The sequence below is a fragment of the Tympanuchus pallidicinctus genome, unplaced genomic scaffold, assembly GCF_026119805.1.
Source record: "Tympanuchus pallidicinctus isolate F22 unplaced genomic scaffold, pur_lepc_1.0 scaffold2, whole genome shotgun sequence".
In the NCBI taxonomy this organism is placed as follows: Eukaryota; Metazoa; Chordata; class Aves; order Galliformes; family Phasianidae; genus Tympanuchus; species Tympanuchus pallidicinctus.
The window spans coordinates 42927930-42940746 of record NW_026294721.1 but is presented as its reverse complement, the minus strand read 5'-3'; positions in this window follow the sequence as shown (position 1 = coordinate 42940746).

Genomic DNA, 12817 nt, shown 5'->3' with positions numbered 1-12817 from the left:
CTAAAAATTCCCCAGAGTGCCCAAACCCCACTACCAAAGCTGATGATAAATTTGGGGATAACATTTCTGGACAACAGAGTGAGAATGATACTCTTGTCAATAGGATGCCAAGCAGTTAGCAGGCAAAAAAAACTAACCAAGCTCTTATAACCAACAGTAGAGAATGATGGCTTTGCATTTAATGGACTGGATAGGAAACCTAAGATCACAACTCAGTTTGTCTCTTAAGTGTACTCAGCACCTATACAACACATACACCCCTTACAGGCCTGTGATTGCACACAGTCAAGAAGCAATGGCTTATGAAAGTGACTGTAGCTAATGAATTTCACTTCACAGCCCAGGGGCACACACGTGGGCTGCTACTCACTCCTAGTGTTGAACAGTGCTTTATTAAAATCCTATGACTTGATCATATGCAGCCCACATGCTCATGCCCCATTTCTGAGATCAGTAGCCTTGGAGAACGAGGTCTGCAGCCCCAAAATCAGAAATTATTTGATGACTCCTCAGAACTTAGCAGTTGAACCAGCTGCACTTGCACACATGAAGGAAGTGACTTTGTGAACCCCTGTCAGTGATTCCTCAAGTCATCTTTGCCTTCGTTTCCTAGCTATAGAATACAATCAGGAACATAGATCAGTGTAGGCTGTGAAGCCCTTTACCTGTTTCATCCTTTGAAGCTCCAGTCCTGCAGCACACACACACACACACAACTTCATCACTGTGAGTGGAGCTGCACTGGGAATGAAGTTGGCAAGTTCATGCTTACAAGGTCATGGACTAATAAATACTTGGGATGAGATTTATTCCCCAGTCAAGGGCCCAAACAGCGCACAGGCAGCAGATCCTTTTTTCTCCATCATGAAAGCATGTAATAATAATAATGAAAAGTTCTATCCTTTGTCATTTCACAGCACTGTCATATTTCACATCTTGTACCATGTTTGGCTTTTCTGTTAATTCATGATATCCATAGAAATGCAGACTTGGAAGACGGATTGGCATACATTGTTATACAATTGCTAATCAAGAGAAAGGAAAAGAGACCTGCTTTGCAGAGCTCTGGATTTCTAACATACAATTGGCCCAACGGAACATGAACGTTTCAATCAATAGCACACTTATTTACATGGACTGATGTAATCCAGACAGGCAAAAAGAAGCATGAAAGACTAAGTAGCTAAGCACTGCTGCCCTGTTTTTATTTCAGTTCCTTTCCACAAGGCTGCACAGCACTATTATCAGGTGAGAGGCACTGAGCGGCATCTCATGTATTATTTAAGAGAAACCACAGCTGTTTTAGAAGGTAAAAGGGTGCAATGTCAAGTGAGTATTATCCGTTATTTTCACTTGAGCTGAGAAATGTTTTAGCACCGTTTCCTCTCTACAGGGAAACCTGGCTAGTGGGTCACTTCTCACTCCTATCGCTGAGAGCTGCTTTAATGAGTGCTAGCTCCCCGCTGATTATTGATTCCATCTGGCTCAATGAACAGGAATAAGTAGTTCCTAATTTGTTGTGACACTGCATAGATGTGTTTATTTATTAAAGGAGAGAGCTCTGGCAGCATGCATCCCATTCAGCACCAGTACCACAAGCTTGGTATTGGCAGGAGAGAAGCAGATCTCCGCCACTGAGCGGCAGGCCACGCCAGGTAGCCAGCATGGTGAGATGCTTGCGGTTACTGCCTCTCAGCAATCGTCAGTCTCTAGCCTCCCTCTCTCACATCTGATCACATCTGTCACCAAAAACATTTCCCATGTCAAACTCTTTCATCCCACTCACTGAGGTCCTTGTCCCTGGCACTATAGCTGCATTTGTGTGACTCAGTGCCCAGGAACACTCTGATGCTACTATGATCATATTACCCGACAGCCTGAACTAATTCAGGTATAGCCACACAGCCCTCCAGCGTGCTAGGAGACTATGTGGTCACTTCTAGGACCTAAAAGTCACTGCTATGTGACTACTTAGACGTCTTGACATTGAATGTCTTGACACTAATTTCAAGTTCACAGAAAAGCAAGATCAATCTGAGACCAGTTCAAGGTTGCAAGGGGTAGTTTACCCCAGGTTAAAACAGATTTGTCTTCAGGAAACCTGTGTTCCACCTTAATGTGTATTACCTGTGGGAGGAAACTCCACACTATAGCTAACCTGCTGATAAGGTGAGGTCTAAATTGTTCCTTTTTCCTTACCTGCATGCTTTATCCATGGACATTCAACTGTTCAGGCCAGGGAAAGTCTCCTTGCTCAAGCCAAAACTTTTTCCTATGACAACATCTGGGGCCTTTAGGCATCTCTGTTACAGAAATAATAGCAACAAATTTCATCCAGAGGTAAAAGGCAAGGAATTATGTACGGTTTTCCTGAAAGCACTATGATATGCTGCAAAGACATTTTTTGCCCTACTGTAATGAAACAAAAAATGGTACAACACTGAATCCCAAATGTGCTCTTCTTTCAGTAATGTAATATTACAGAACTCTGGCGAGGCAACTGATGTTTCTTTCCTCTCATTTATTTTCTCTAAAGATAGTTACTCAGCTCTGTGAGTTGGAACTGAATGTTCTCTACTGATGATTAAATAACCCAATTAGTCCTAGGTTTTAATCACTAAATATTCTTGTTGGAGTATATTTGGAATACATTCTTATAATTCTATTGGCAATTTCACAGGCAACAAAGAAGAAAGTTGGAAGACAGGGTTTGCCTTCTGTCTATACCCAACAATATTGTGTTTTCTGACAGCTGTAGGCCCTTCATTCCCAGAAATTACTCTACTTTGTCATTCTTACTCCAGGGAGGGAGAAGTTGTGTCAGAAATCTAAGCATGAAATAGGGCATTTCAATGGACAAAGCAATTCCAGGAGGGAATTCTGCACTGAATGAGCCATCACTTCTACAGTTCACAGCTTGTATATGTGTATAAATAAGTGCACAATCCAGGAAAAAGGATGCCTCTTGTACCTCACTAAGAGCATGCATATTAAGATCCTCATCAGACCCTCTGCTCTCACACATGGGACTAGCCTACTCTCAGCTGCCTTGTTCAGAAAATCTTGTGAACAGAGTTTTGTTAGTGAGATTCTTGACATCGTCTACAACAGTATCTGATAGTACCAACTCTATTAGCCTAACTTTAACTGAATGCAAAGTATACCACATAAACAAGAAAGCACCCAGAAATGCTGGGAGTCAGACACACTTGTCTTCCTTTCTCATTACCAATCAATGCCCTTGTCATGTTGTTTGGATCAGGAAGGACAAGCTCGCTCCTTTCCCTCATCCCTACCTATGGGATCTAAGAGAAGAAAGGAGAGCACAGCAGTCACATACAGAATCAAAAGTAATGTCTTTCGACTCAGTAATAAATCAGAACTGACAGTTAATAAAGTCAGTCTCACAGTGTTTCTCATTTGATCATGGTCACAGTGCTTCAGGAAAGCTGCTAGATGTTTTGCAGTCACTTGTGTGTTTAGATATCAGTGGCTGCGTTTTCTCTTTTTTTAACTGCAGTCTAGCCTGTTTTGTTACTTTTTTCCAATGGTTACATTTGACTGAAAAAAGGAACTGCCATCCAACATACTGATATTTCAGAATTCTTTAAGTTGGGGTGAGAATAAGACATCTTAGAATCACCTGCAAACAAAACACTGAGAAATATTTCTTCATACATTTTCTTTCTGCCTTCATTTCAATGAAGTTGGAATTGGTAATCTATACTTGCATTATGTTACACAGTCAAAATAGAAAATAGGAAATAGATGCTTGGACCTTGCTGAAATTAAACATTGCATCTTTCTGTTAGAAAGACTTAACAATAATTATCCACTGAGAATTTGACCAAAAATGATATGTATCTGTCTGATATTTCCATTCTGTAGCATTGGCATTTTCCAGTTTCAACAAGTAACCTTTGGAAATTTTGAACTAGCCTTATCTAGCAAGTTAAGCTGCGTTGTCATTACTATGTGGGGCTCTGTCATTTGTTCACAGGAAGCAGTACTTGCAGAACTTATCTTTGAATTTAGAAGGCAGGATTGTGCATCGCAGTATGAAGTATTCATGAAAGCAGAAGAGAAATAGGGGGGAAAAAAATACAACACGCATATTCAGGCACAACATAACAGAAGCAGAGTGCAATAGAACACAGAATAAACTGTTCATATGAAAATGTGTTGCCCTACCTATAAAAATGCTAACAACTTCTGAGGCCATCAGTAGATAACACAAGAAGTGTAGGAGCTTTTTGTCTAGAAACTTGCTTGCCTATGATTTGGTGTGTGATACGCAATGCTGCGGGCAGATGTCTAGAGGATTTTAGAGTGTTAGGGACACAAATATATGGTAATTGTGGTTTCTCTGTTGTAATACAATTGAAAAAAATTGTCTAATATTTGGGAGAGCACTTCTGAGACATCTCTGGTACTTGTACAGAAGCCATTTGATTTCACGTTTATGGCTATACATATATATACATATCTGTGGCTCCTGATGACTTTCTTGTTCAGACTGAGCCACAACAGACTACCTTTCTCTGTAACTACAGCGCTTGAAGCCTCATTTGAAACCTTACATCAAGTATAGAAAGATAATCAGACAGCTTCCACTAAACTGTTTTCCACTAAATCAACATCCAGGAATACTGTCAACCGCACAAACTGTGCTCCAGCACTGGAGATGGATGTGGAAGGGATCTGCTTTCCTACCTCTCTCCAGCCAAGAAATAGGAGGGGCAGAGAAGCTGCATGGGGCCACAGGTTCCCCAGAGAGACTCCTAAAATCTCATAAACTTCCTTCTTCCCTGTCCCCTTGTCAGAATTTCCTCTATTGCTACTACACTTAGTGGCATTAGGATCTTTGAGCTATTTAGCCATTGGCTATTTATATCCTTATTATGAAAGATTCAAATAATGTTGCCAGTGTCACCTTTACAGCACTGTCCCCAAGGTCCTTCAGTGCCCTGACACAGGAGTACCGAAGCAGAGTCATGAAATAGTTAAACCCAAATTCTGAGGTTATCTCCACTAACTTCAGGGTACAATCCTACACTTACAGGCTAAATAAGTTCCCATGCAATTCCTGTGCTGCAAACTGAATCTTAACATTATCATTATTTATTATAACAGTTTAAAATGTACAGGAATTGTTGAAATTCTTTTTTTTTTTTCCCTCTGGAAAATGCACTCTAAAGAGATTTATGTATAAATAACGAAGCACTGCAAAGAGATTATGTATAAATCTAAATACAGGGAATAATATATTAAAAAGTCAGTATGATTTTTCCTAAGATTGTGTAGCAGGAATCTTTTTCAAGGATACTCACTTCAAAGGGCTGTATGAGTTTGACTCACACTTCTCTTTTTCTAGTTTTATGCCATTCATATCAAAATACACTATAAAAGCAATAAAACTTTGCAGCTAAAGAAGTATAAACACATTTGAGGAGCATTTGTATATATTTATATTAATGACTTGCGTATATAGTGCCACATTTATTGCATTCAGGATCAAAATATTCTCCTGCTCTCTTTTTTTTTTTTTTTTTTTTCCAAAATGCATCCTACATTGCTCTTCATTCAGCCCTTGCTCAGGAGAAGCATCCCTGACTAAAGCACTCATGACCACAGTTCCAACATCTGCAACTTTGCACAGATAGGTAAAGGTTCATTCTTTTTTGGAGTACCCACTCATTTGTCACAATGCTTATCTCACTACTGTCAGCACACGTGCAATATCCATGCTACACACAGAGGATAAATGAGCATAAGAGTCCAGAAGTTTGCTAGATAACAACGGGAGAGGGGAAATTGGGAATGCATGGTTATCAGATGGTGAGAATTGCTGATGTTTGAAATGGAGACTCTTCCCTACCAGAACTGTAAACCATTTGGAGGAGGTGCTGGCAGTACAAACCTCATTTCCCTCCCACTAATATGTAATATGGTGGGAGATCAAAGTTCGGAAGTTGGTGAGTAAAGCAGCCATTGGGCAGCTAAACATGGTCACCTGCCCTCCTTCACCCTGAGAAGGATTATATTCCATAAAACCTTCTCTCAACTTTTGTTAAAATCCCCGGGCTGCAAGACTCTTATTCCCTATGAATTAGGGATATAAAAATCTGACCTCTAGTCATTTCTCCGTTACAGCGTAGAAGTTTTCATACCATGTCTGTTTGAATAGATTCCACTGTATTGCATGATTGCAAGATTATACATAAATACTGTTCGTACTCTTCTTCTCTTGCCTTTTTTTCCTCTCTCATCCCTGTACTGTTGTCTTTTGACTCTTTCTGTATTATCTGAACATGATGGCTCTTGCTTGTGTGATAATGCAAGTATTAAAAGATAGCAACAATGATAATAATGTTATCAGCATTGCTAGTTATTTAACATTACTGCAGTTTTCCTGATTGCAAACCTGTGAAAGATCCTGCCTACACATATAGAAGTACTGCTTGTATCCCTTTGATCAGAACTTAATTGTGCTTGTGTCTTGCATGGGTTTATCTCAACTAGCTATTTTCAAGGACAAGGTTACAATTACCTAGATCTTTAAAGCATTCTTAAAAATAATGCTGACTGAATAAGCTAGTGATAAGGTCAATTAGAGCTCAATTTGATTAGGTCAGACCACAGGCTGTCGTGCTTTCTACTGTATCACCACATACATACTTGGTGAAAGTGCACTTAAGAGCTGTAACTCCAGTTTTATGTCTCCTAGGGGCTTCCTTTGCAAACTCCAACATCACCTCAAGTTCATGGAAATGCGGTTCTGCTTTTTAGGAATCTTCACTAGCAAGATCAAAGGACGGACTTACAACCTAAAGATAAAGAGGTCAGAAAAGAGAACATGGGACAAACTTGAGAAAACCATTCAGAGAGAAAGCAACACTGAAAGTTCCACGAGACCCTTAATGCCTGAGCTGATAGTATCTTCTTATATTAACCCCTCTTATGTTCCAATGTTGGAAGAGTCAAAAATCAGAGAGGTAATTCCCTGATAGTGGGTCAGGTTGTTGTAGTGATCTTACTTTCTCCCCTGAAAAGGTAAGTTCTCCTTTTGCCTTACTCTTCTGAAAGTCATTTTTTGAAGGACAGTATCCTGTTGAAACATGTTCTCTCTTTGTCGTGCCTGGAGATAGGACACACACCTTTAGGGTACTGTAGTTAGGTTGGAGCAGTTCTTCATACTCAACATGCTGTCCAATAAAGCATACCTGCCAGCTAATTATTCAGTGGGCATAACATACACATAGCATTCCTCCATCTGGAAAAGAACTTCATTTTAACTATAATGGCATCAAGTGACTTAAAAAACTTCTCAATTGAAGTCTGGCGTCCAGAAGCAGCTTTCTTCCCATCTGAAGATGAACAGAAGACTCTCGGCTGTCCCACAGGGATGTATAGTTAGTGGCAGTCCCTTGCCAGGTAAAAGAGATGTACTCTGCAGAATTACCTTCAAACTGAGACACTTCTACTGTTTTCAAAGTGCAAATCCAAATATGAAGATGTCAAGAAACCGACCAGGAAGGAAGCCAGAAAAACATCTGAAAGGAGACTAAAGAAGACAGTCTGCAAGACCATTGTTTCCCTTAGTACAGCCTACCAATGGAATTCCAAAAGAGAAAAAGAAGATAAAAGATGCTTCCTTCACTCAGTAGAGGCCAAAGAAGTGACTGGAATGCCTATGGGAAGTTAGCTATCACCCTTTCATCTGGGCTGCAGGAGTAACTTCGTAACTGCTGACAGAAACAAAAATATGTTAATGCAAAAACATGTTCTACCAGTGACTCATGTTTCGGTTTCCTTTAGTACATACTTATCACTTGTTTGTGTTTAGGGTCAATAGATCATTGGTAACTGGTATTTTTTATAGTTCTGTCAAAGCAATCTCCTGAATATCACACAGACTAAAACCTAAAGGTCACTGAGCACATGCCTGGAAAAGATGCTGCCCAAAATGCTTAAATGATACCAGAAACAAGCCAGAATCAAAAAAAAAAAAAAAAAAAGAAAGAAAAAAAAAGATAGTTATGAAATTGTATCTTGTCCTGCCTTCTCTGCCTACAAACATCCCCTCTTCAGTTTCTGAATCATTTGATTTGTATTATGTAATTTAAAAACAATTGAGCATACAGAGAAATGGATCTGAAATTTGGGATTACCAGCACTCTATGTGATTTTTGAGTTCTCAAAATAGGGGAAGAGAGGAAAATATTGGCAGGGGGAGCAGTTGCAAGTAAAAGTTAGAAAACTTCTTTGAAGCTTATCCATATTTCATCCATGGATCAACATCCCTTTGAACACAGAATCTATCAGGACTGCCAGATTTGCAAGGGTTTCATGAGGGCACTGCTTTTACCAAAAGAACAAAAAGCATCGTTCAGATCAATACAGGCACCATGGCACATACATGAATATCGTATCTGTATACATACAGGCAGCTCAGTAACCACTTGCAGAAACACTTTCCGAACAAGGGAGGCTTGAATTTTAGAACCACAGAATCATTAAGGTTGGAAAAGACTTTTAAGATAGTGTAATTCAAGTACCAACCCATCCCCACCATGCCTACTGCCCAGGTCCTCAGTGCTGTACCTCCATGTTTCTCAGACACCTTCAGGGATAGTGACTCCTCCACCTCCCTGGGCAGCCTGTGCCAATGCCTCACCACTCTTTCTGAGAAGAAATTTTTCCTAATATCTAACCTGACCCTCTCCTAGGTGCAGCTCAAGGCTTTTTTTGTCCCGTAGCTGTCACCCAGGAGAAGAGGACAACATCCACCTCACTATAGCCTCCTTTCAGGCAGTTGTAGAGAGATATAAGGTCTCCCACAAGCCTCCTATTCTTGATAGTATACAACCTGTATCAGCAATCTGTCACACACATGGAGAAAAACGATGCCACAGTGGCATCACATCATCACATATGAGGTTTTTATGTTTTCTCTTTTGTGCGGACACAATGGAAGCATCCTTACAACTTTTAAGCAACTTCACTTTCCTTCTTCCCATGTTCAGGTGAGCAAGGAAAGTACATTATTAGGGAGGACAGTGCTCTGCCTCCTAACTCAGGAGCCACAGGGAAATTTGCTTTCCTGGATCATCTCTGATCTTTCATCGTAACCACAAAATGAGAAGACAATATGCTCCATGCCTTCTATGCAGTCACAGTAATGACATCCTATACAGGTGAAAGGTGACTGGAAAAAGAGGGAAAGAGCTCTGCCTGGCAAAAATTTGCTTTTTTCCTGCTACAAATACAAGTAGAGATACAAAGAATATCTGCAAAGAGCATCTACAAAAAGCGTGAGCAGCACCAGGTCAATGCTGGAATTTGTTCTCCTTGGAAAAAATATTTGATGATACATTAGCAAATGACTAGCACTCATTAGACTTAGTTTTTCCCCATGCACTTTCCACTGCCTGTCAGCACAACTGAGTCAGACTACACAATGTTCCTGTTCCTGGGGGCCAAAGGATTGCTCCAAAATCTGATGCAGAAGGAGCTTTGCCACAGAAGACTTCCTTCATCTCTTACTTCAGTCAATCTAATCTTGATATTCAGTTTTGGCACAACCTGGTTTTACTCCAGAGAAACCAAAGTAAGCAATTTCTTACCTCTAAGAACTAGCTTCTCCTCCACTCCACAGACTTAAGTTAGAGTTGAGATTATGTTTAAATTTTACAGTCACATCACATGCCCTTAGTTTGCTGATCAATGATTAACTCAGCAATAGGTCCTGAACATAGCTGGACTGTGTTAAAAGCATGCACCTCCTTTTGTCTTCTCAAAATTAAATCTAGCACTTGCCAGTATTTGAAATGAGGATTCAACTAACTGACATTACAGTTCTCAGTTCTTGGGACTATTGTGTCATCAGTATGGAGCGAGTGCCTTCTGCAGAACTGAGTATGTACAGCAAAGGCTTTCCAGCACTGAATAAATAGCCTCTTATTTGCTGGACCTTCTGCTGGCCTTTGTTCCCAGTTCTCATCACTCACAGTGACTGAACACTTGGCTCGTAAGTGCAGACAAGATCTATACCTGTCATACCAAAAGTCAACTACTCAAGGTAAACCTGACATGAGTAGTGCCATCCAATATAAAGATCATAAGAAGTCAAGAGAAAGGAAAGTTACTTCATTTTTTTTCTATTCTTTCCAGTACAGCATAGAACATTTTCTTGTCCTCTCTGGTTTAGATTCCCAAAATACAAAGCATGACAGCTTTCAGGAACCAATACTTAGCTTTACCTGAATGTCCAGCCACTCTGGACTGCTTTCCACTGGCTCATATTCAGACACCATAACTGCAGTGGTCTGAAAAAGAGGGAAAGAGCTCTGCCTGGCAAAAATTTGCTTTTTTCCTGCTACAAATACAAGTAGAGATGCAAAGAGTATCTGCAAAGAGCATCTACAAAAAGCATGAGCAGCACCAGGACAATGCTGGAATTTGTTCTCTTTGGAAAAAATATTTGATATATTAGCAAATGACTAGCACTCATTAGACTTAGTTTTTCCCCATGCACTTTCCACTGCCTGCACAACTGTGTCAGACTACACAGTGTAGTGTAGTCTACACAGACCTTATGTCTTTGGTTCACTCCTTTTGGCAGTCTCCTTTGAAGGGGCAGAAATCCAGCTGCTCAAGTCTGTTCTCACACCTGCAAGCCTCAAGCAATGTACAACAGGTCAACTCATATCAGTCACTCACACTATGCTCTGCCCGTGCCCCTTACAAAACAAAACCAACCAAAAAAACCAGTCCTTCATGACCATGAAATTTCAAACATATATAAATGGCTAACAATTTTTACCGTAGTCCTATGCAAACCATAGCAGTAGTACCTGTTTAATTTGGAATCTTGTGAGAGGTAAAGAAAGCAGAAAGCCCTGAAGAGCAAAAGTGAACCTTAATTTCACATTGTCTTCTATTACCCTCTAAATGATATCATCTTTTTTTTCACGAACCTCATGTTTGGCCCTGATGAAATAAACCTTTTGAAACTTGTCTGGTCCCAATAGTTTCTGTGAGACTATTCATGGTCAAAGCTACACATGAATACAGGACTCTCTGCCACCTTTTCTTTTAGCATTATTTATCAAGTTAACCCAGAAGATACTAAATTTCAGGAAAGAGTCATTATATAAACAGCTACTTAGATATTTCACCAAACAAGTATGAGTCTCCAGGACCATGAAACACTGTAAATCACAGAGCTGAAATAAACAGACTTTACACTTTCTAAATAACAAGAAAAGTGAAGAAAATGTGGCTAGAATAAAACAACAGAAGCCAAACCCTATATTCAAACAGCACTGAGCAGCCACTGAAATCAGTCGGTATTTTTTTATGAGTCTAACAAGGCCAAATTCACCTTGGAGAGCAGACAACGTGTTTACTATGCTGTCTAGACACAGCAGAAAACATAGCATCGTAACCAGTAACCAGAAAATGACTGTTTCCTGCAATAAACACGCTGCAAAAGAAATAAATAAATAAATGAAAATCATCTCCTGTATATTGCAGTGCACGTCAAGGGTAGAAATGCAGTTCCTTTAATCATCCTGTGCACCTTCAGGAGCTGCTTACAGCTCGTTTGCTTGTTTTAACTTTGTTTTAATGTTCCATTGGATGCATGGTTTCTTTTCTTTGGTTGGTTCAAATGGGAAAGATTTTGAAAAGAAGGAAAGATTGATGTCACTGTGGTAGGATGAAAGTAGGCCAATAAACAGACAGCAGATGAACACCGGTTGATTTCTGAGCTTCAGAGAACTTTTCTGAGGAGCTTTCAACTGATAAAAATTCAGGAAGTCTATTATATAAGGTATTTCTCTCCAGAAACATTTCTTTCAACTGAGTATTCCCAGCACAAACATCAGGCTCACAGCTCTCACATTTGAAACTCCAGTAGCATCTGCATGACTGGGACCTTCTGTACTTTTTGCCCCCAAATTAGTACCGAGTCTAGTGATGAATTCGGGCAGAACTCACTGAGCTGTTCCAGCACTTAAAAGCCAGCAGGAAAAGACTCAGCAATTGAAACAAACATCAAAAGATGTTATCTGGACATATTCACTCAGAAAATATGAACTTTGGAAATGCCAAAACATTCTTCAAATGATGTTTGCTGACGGAACAGTTTGTGTGGTCATTTTTTTCTGTACTTTAAAATTTAACAAACTCAGATGGAGAAAAGGCTAAACAAAAGGGATTTGGGAACTCTGAAGAATCACTTCTAAGGACCTTGAGCTGAGTAGAAAATGCTGGTCGCTTCCAGCTGAGAGATCAAGGATTTGGGGCGCACGAAGAAAGAACATAAGACAGAGGAAATGTTCACATGTAGTTAAAAACACAGTACCACCACTATAAACTTTTAGAAATCTCGTATGATAGAACAGTTCCTTTCCTCTTCTCCTGCAACCAGGGGTTTTCTGTGGCCAGTAGGAAAGCCACAAACAACACTCTGCATCCCTGTAAGCTTCCAGTATGTTCCTTCAGGAAGAGAGCCCTCTTCTCTTTCAGGGTCTCTTGAGGCACCAACTTCATCACACCTGTTTCTTACAAATGCCATTGAGATCCTGCTTGGCCTCAGTTCTGCACTGGGGCAGCCTTTCTGCATACAGAACATCTCACTGTACAGAGACTGAATAGTGGAGTTAAAAAAGTAGTGTCAGTCCCTTGACTTTTGCTGAGGTTCCTGTGGTCAAAATTAGCTCCCTCTCACCCTCATGAAATGGCCCTGTGAATAAATTATTATATAAACAAATATATGTGCATTTGTTTTTCATAGATATATTCATGCATT